This window comes from Cololabis saira, chromosome 7 (genome assembly GCF_033807715.1).
Source record: "Cololabis saira isolate AMF1-May2022 chromosome 7, fColSai1.1, whole genome shotgun sequence".
In the NCBI taxonomy this organism is placed as follows: Eukaryota; Metazoa; Chordata; class Actinopteri; order Beloniformes; family Belonidae; genus Cololabis; species Cololabis saira.
The window spans coordinates 35,583,486-35,589,691 of NC_084593.1; positions in this window are offsets into that span (position 1 = coordinate 35,583,486).

Below are 6,206 nucleotides of genomic sequence, written 5' to 3' on the forward strand. Positions count from 1 at the left end.
GAGCATCAGTGCATTAAGCATCTCAGGGTCTGTGGCAGCTTCTCGCATCAACCAACCTCCCAAGCGCCGTCTAATCCAAACATTTTGTTTCGTACTTATGCTGTAATGTCAATATAATAATTATTTCCATATACATTCAGTTTGCATCTGTATTGAATAAAAGCTGGTCACAAAAATCATACAGTAAAATAGACCACTGAGCCCAGGGTCCCCTGCACAGAGGAACAGCTCACTTGAACAAGCACGGCGATCCCCCAATCAGCCAGCAGAGGGACCTCCAGATCTCTTCTTGGGAAGACAAACTTCCCATGCATGGATGGACACAAGCAATAAATATGTGCGAGTAGTCGGTGGAAAGAGAAGAGAGTGAAGGGAATTACGGAAAAGGAAAGGAAGCAATTACTGGAGCGAGTATTCAGCTAGAACCCTGGCTTGTTCGGTGACTGTAGCTCTTCCTAATCATTGTTAATTAACTATTTTGTCTCCTCCCCTGTCATCCATGACAATGAAAACACACCATCACTTCATTTCAGGAAGACATGATCTTTCGCTTGAAGTGGCAGTAATTACACTGTTATTATATAGTAACAGTTGACATTATGCATATATGCATCGTTTGACTAAAGAGAAGAGCAATGAAGAAGTGAATGCTCTGAAAATAAACCTTGTTTCACTCAGGGAAGTGAACGTGTGCTTCCTGCATGTGGTAGTCTCACACTGCAGGAACAAGCAAAACCTTCACGTGCCCATCTGGAGCACCTGGACTGAGTACCGGCGAGCTTTAATCCAGTCAGAGAGGAGGGATACGCTTGGTGAAAGCTCTTTCCCTCCATTCTCTGACCCTTTAACTCTCCTGGTGAGCCGATTACCTGCTCTGTGTGTGTTTGCGTGAGCCCCTGTCCTCCAGGCCCTGAGTGTGGCTTTTTGTTTTTGTGTGAGTGTGTGTATATATATATGCACGCTCGTGTGCATGCACACACAGGGGCCAGACAGCCACAGTTTCTTCCAGATAAAGGCTTTTTCTCCTGTCAAAAATGACTGCCCTGATAAGAGCTGATATGGGAGAAAGGCAAACCTTATGGCAACACTCTTGCTTTTTTTTTTGTCTCTTTTGTAAACCCCAAATCCCCAGGAACAGACCCCCCCCGTCCCCCCCACCCTCCTCCTCAACCAACACACACATGGGAGCACACACACGAATACGACCAGAGCTAATCTCTGTCGGGAGCTTGAGTTGAGGTAGAGAGGGAGCAGGTGGAGGGATAAATAAAGAAAAAAAAAAGAAGATTTGCCATGTGTGTTTCTCTCAGCGTTTGTATAAATAATAGTAATAAAAAAGGACGAGTGTGGTAACATTGAAGATGTCCCTGCTTTCAAATAGCACCTCTCCTTCCACACATGCAAACACACATTGTTCTTGCAGACAGATTATGTCTGAGACAGTCAGCTCTCCTGCCTTCAATTAACCTCACAAAGACAGGATCCCTCGCACGCACATGATAGTGATAGCAGCGGGGAGACGGTGAAGGCCGGATGTGTGTGTATGTGTGAGATGTATTCAGAAAGGAAGCTCTATTACACGGCAACACCTGCAACAAAAGTTGACTCGATAGTGAAGGACATCATGTCATACTCGCGGGCTTCTGGGGGATTTTTGTGTTTTTCTTAAGTGTTAGCAACATGTGCTGCTGGAAATAGGAATCACAGCGAAGCTTTCGGTGAACTGATGAGGTAACGCGTGTACGGTTAACAGAGGCACGGTTCGCTTTGATATTTGGCAGGAAGACGTTATGGACTTGTGCAAGGCAGCTCTTTTTAAATTAACCATCTGCCACTGCAATCAGAGGGAGTTTTGCTATTTGCATACTTGTTAAGAACAACAGAAAACAATGTGTGATTTCTAGTTCTGCTTCAAAAATGGCACGCAAAAGTTTCGACACGAGAGGTAAAACTTTCTCCAGAAGATGTGGAAATGATGTCTGAGGATTATGCAGATGCAGCATTCTGTTCATTGTGTGCAGAAAAACAACATGTGCTAAGGTGTAATCAACTTAGTTTAGATAGAAGAATTTACAGATAATGTAAGCCAGGTGATGGAAATGTAAAAGTTTAGCTAGAGTCTCCTCTAAACAGTGTCCCATCGTAAAAAATATTATTGGATGACAACACAAAGAGGAAATAACTACAATAATACAGCAAAGTGTTTTCACATGCGGGCAGGGAAACAATAGCGGAATAAATTGCATGAAAGGCAAATGAAACTGAGTGGTTGATTGCAATAAAAGACATTTTCAGTGTTGCACTGCTGAGCTGTGCAGAAGCTCCAGCTTCATGGAAGCTCCAGAAGAAAACCTTCCCAAAGTCCTGCACAATTCAGCGCTAGAAGTTTGAACATCTCAACAAACCTGGACTGATTAAGTTAAATCTTGTAATGACAGTGAGCATAAATAAATAAATTAATAAATAAAGATGAAATACCAAGAAAATAAAACATCTGTGGCAGTGGCTCAGGATGGGAAATAGGATAGGATTAGGATAGGAAATAGTCATTGGCTTAAATGGGTGATGCAGGTGGTTTTTATTAAAACATACAATATTTAAATATTTTGTAGCCTCAGTTATGCTCGAAAGGGACCTTTTTTTTTCCTCCTAGTATTCCAGCATGGCTCACGTTCAAGCCTATACTCCCCTGGGAAAACGTGTCGGTAATGTTGTTATTCCAAAGATGGAATAAAGTCAAAGTGCGACCAGGCTGCAGGTTAAGATTTATGGTTGCTGAATCTGTGGTTTGAGCCTAGCCAGGGGGGGCTTGTTTTGCATTAAACAACAACACAAATGCACATAGCGCGCAGCGAGGGCCACCCTGACGATTGGGGATCTTGGAAAGACACTGGGTCAGGCTGGTAATACTCTAGCGTGAGAGATAAAATACAGAACTTCAATTATTTTTGTTGTTTGAGCTCTGAGTGGATAGACGGAGCGGAAGAGACACTGCTTTGGGCTTGTGTTTAATCTATTTCTTTTCTTCTTCTTTACTATATGTCTTTATTTTCCTTTAATGCCTCTCTGTACAATAATACACACACACAAATATTTTACTCCCCAGCTCCTCCATTCCAGCTGAAGGAAATGAAGAGTAGACGGAGAAGGGAGGAGATGGGGGGCTGGGCGGATAGGTTCAAGGTTCCAGGCTACTTGATTGGCAGCTGGCAGCATATGGAGCTGTGAGGAAGGTTTGCCCACGCTCACTTTTGAGAAAACAAATATTTGCCTGATGGGGAAAGAGAGAGAGCGAGAGGAAAAAAAAAATATTAATTAGTTTGCAGACGCACTGAGAGATAAAAGTCGGCAAGACGTTGCCATCAAAAGGCTGCAGAGTTAGCTGCAAAATTGAATTTTCCCCAAGTTGACAGATCCAGCAGGCAGCTAACAGAGCTGAGAATACGAGCGTGTGAGCCGAGGAAGCACTGAGGTGCACAAACACAACAGCCCAACACGGAGTCGACATTAACATCTGTGCATACGTTTACATATTCTGAGCAGAATTAACATTTAGAAATGTATCTTTCACACCTCTCTGGCCCCTGCAATTATTTCTTAATTATCATCTCCATGTGAAAAACCCAGAAATGACACACATATCAACACTCAAGGTAAACAGTGAAGAAACCTGAATCTAAACCATCCACAAAGGAAATGTTGGTCTCATGGGAGCAGGAATTATTTTGCATTTACTTCATTTGGAGTGAAATCTACCTTGCCATCTCGACACCGATGCATGCACCTTTGACTGCCTTGCTAAGGCGGCGGCACGTGAATAATGGCTCGGAGATTGGCTACAAGATTCATATCAGCCAAATGAGTTTGGGGCACGTTAACAAACAAAGGAGGAAGGTGAATTCTCTCCTTCAGTTTGATTTGATTAAAAGTAATATAAACAGATGCTTTAAAGCATTTCTAATAGTTGCATGGATATTTTTTAGTTTAACCATACACAAAACCTACTCAAGGAGAAAGCCACTACAGCAGAGACTGTGTACATATGCATCACATGTACCAGGATGAGAGGAACTGGTAACTCATGCCCAATCCAAGGAATGTTAGTGGGTCACATGACCTTGCAGCAGTCAAGACTTAACACATTTTTAAAACGCAGACTTAATAAAACTTGTTAACATAAAACAAACACTGCAGGCAAAACCCAGTTTGTACGGTTCGTGTCTCAACGAGATCTCTAAAACAAAAAGTACTGCAGTATTCATTTATTTAGTTTCAAATTGTATTGATGGATAAACTTTTCCTGATTAATAGGAGACACTTTCAGACATGCTCTCCTGATAAATCTGACGCTAACAAAACTAAGAGTCTGTTAGAGCTCTGGTTTCCGTTTCTAGTCCAAGTGGTATTGATCAATCATGTTTAAACGGACTCGGTCACAGCCCATAGCAAGTATTCTTTATTAGCTTTTGAAAAAATTTATTTACAAGGAAAGAATCACAGGTGTACAGAGGAGGAAGTATGGGCCAGAATAGCTGGTTTATCCAGACATACTGGAACCCCTGAAACATTCATCTTAGCATCACTTCAAGGTTGATGCTACTATAGCAACACTTAGATATCACTTTAAATATGCCACAAGTCTTAACTGCTTAAGGTGTATTAAATTATAACCGACAAGAAGTATATTGTGACATGTTGACGCTCAGCCTTTGGTCCACGTAGTAAACAAGATGAGTAACTACGAAGTGACACTGTGAGCTCACCAATTATAACGATAAAGTTATATTGAAGTAAGAACACGGGTATGGTGCATATGAGCGTTTGTCTAAATATAAAACACGAAAACAGACTCAAGTGATATCACAGTCCTGCTTGAGAGCTGCTGCAAAGTTATTACGCAACATCAGAGAGAAAACCAAAGAAAATTACAAAATAAATAGTTATACTAGGCTCAAAAACCCTTTACATTAGACAAACAAACCAGGCTTAGTTTGCTTTTTTTTATTTTTGCCTTGTTTTATATTTCATTATGACAAAGATTAAGTCTCAGGGGCAACAATTAGAACCTGCATTAAAGCACTTCCAGATTAAATAAACAAAATTAAACAAACACACCTTTTAATATTATATTTTTCTCCTCAAGACATTAATTGTTAGTAAAAAAAAACTAAAAAAACTAACTTCATCTGAAATCTCGCGAACTGCTGAATTCACTAATCAGGGCCGAGAAAGAGCACATGAAAGAGACTTGCATTGCTTTGATACATGGTGTTAAGATGCTGACCATGGGATTATGCAGCGCTGATAAAGTAATTAACAGTCTATGATAGTGTAATTAAGCAACATCTGAGAAGAAAGGCTACTGGAGTGGCGTGCTGGTGTGGGCGCACATCAAAGCCCGTGGCACTGATTTAAAGGAAGACTGGCTGAGCAGAACATTTGGTTTAGCACAGTCCCCCCTGCAAAGCTGCACCAAACAGGAGGAAAGAATCTGACAACACAAATAACTTCATTTAATGGATAATACACTATGTCCATATATATATGTATATTTGTGCACGAGTGTGTGTGTGTGTGTGTGTGTGTGCTTTCTATCAAATCTTTTATATAAAAATGATCTTTTCAGCTGCATAAACTGGATGCAGATCATATCAAGGGAACACAGAGGCAGTAACTGATAGCTCCATTGTTAAAGAGCCAAATGGTGTCTCTCTTTCCCTCTTTCAGCACACAGTCTCCACAGATTTCTCTCAATAAATGGAACTTGCATGAATTCACTTAGGTATTTACCTTGTTTTGCTTTATTGCGAATGCATCTTTGTGCATCTGGCCGTCAGACCTTGCAGGGTACGCTCCATTCAAGTCCCTCTCCCCCTCTCCCTCCGTGTGCACTGGAGCAGCACAAATTTGGTCTTATTGTATTTATTTGTTTATTTACTCTTATCTCTTTTCCATTTCAGAGGCTTCCTATCTGAGACCTGCAAACCTCAGAAGCGGCGGGGCAGGGGAGCGATGGGCTTGCTTTTGTGTGTGTACGGCTGCGCGTTTCAGGACAAAGTTAAAATACAAATAGAGAGGAAACATTGGAATCATCACTTTTGTTATCGCCAGCTCTACGCTTTACAGCTCCCACTGTTAACAAACTCCTCCTGGGCAACGAATTGTGAAGCACTGAAATGTGCTTCATGACTCACAGAATTTCTTTT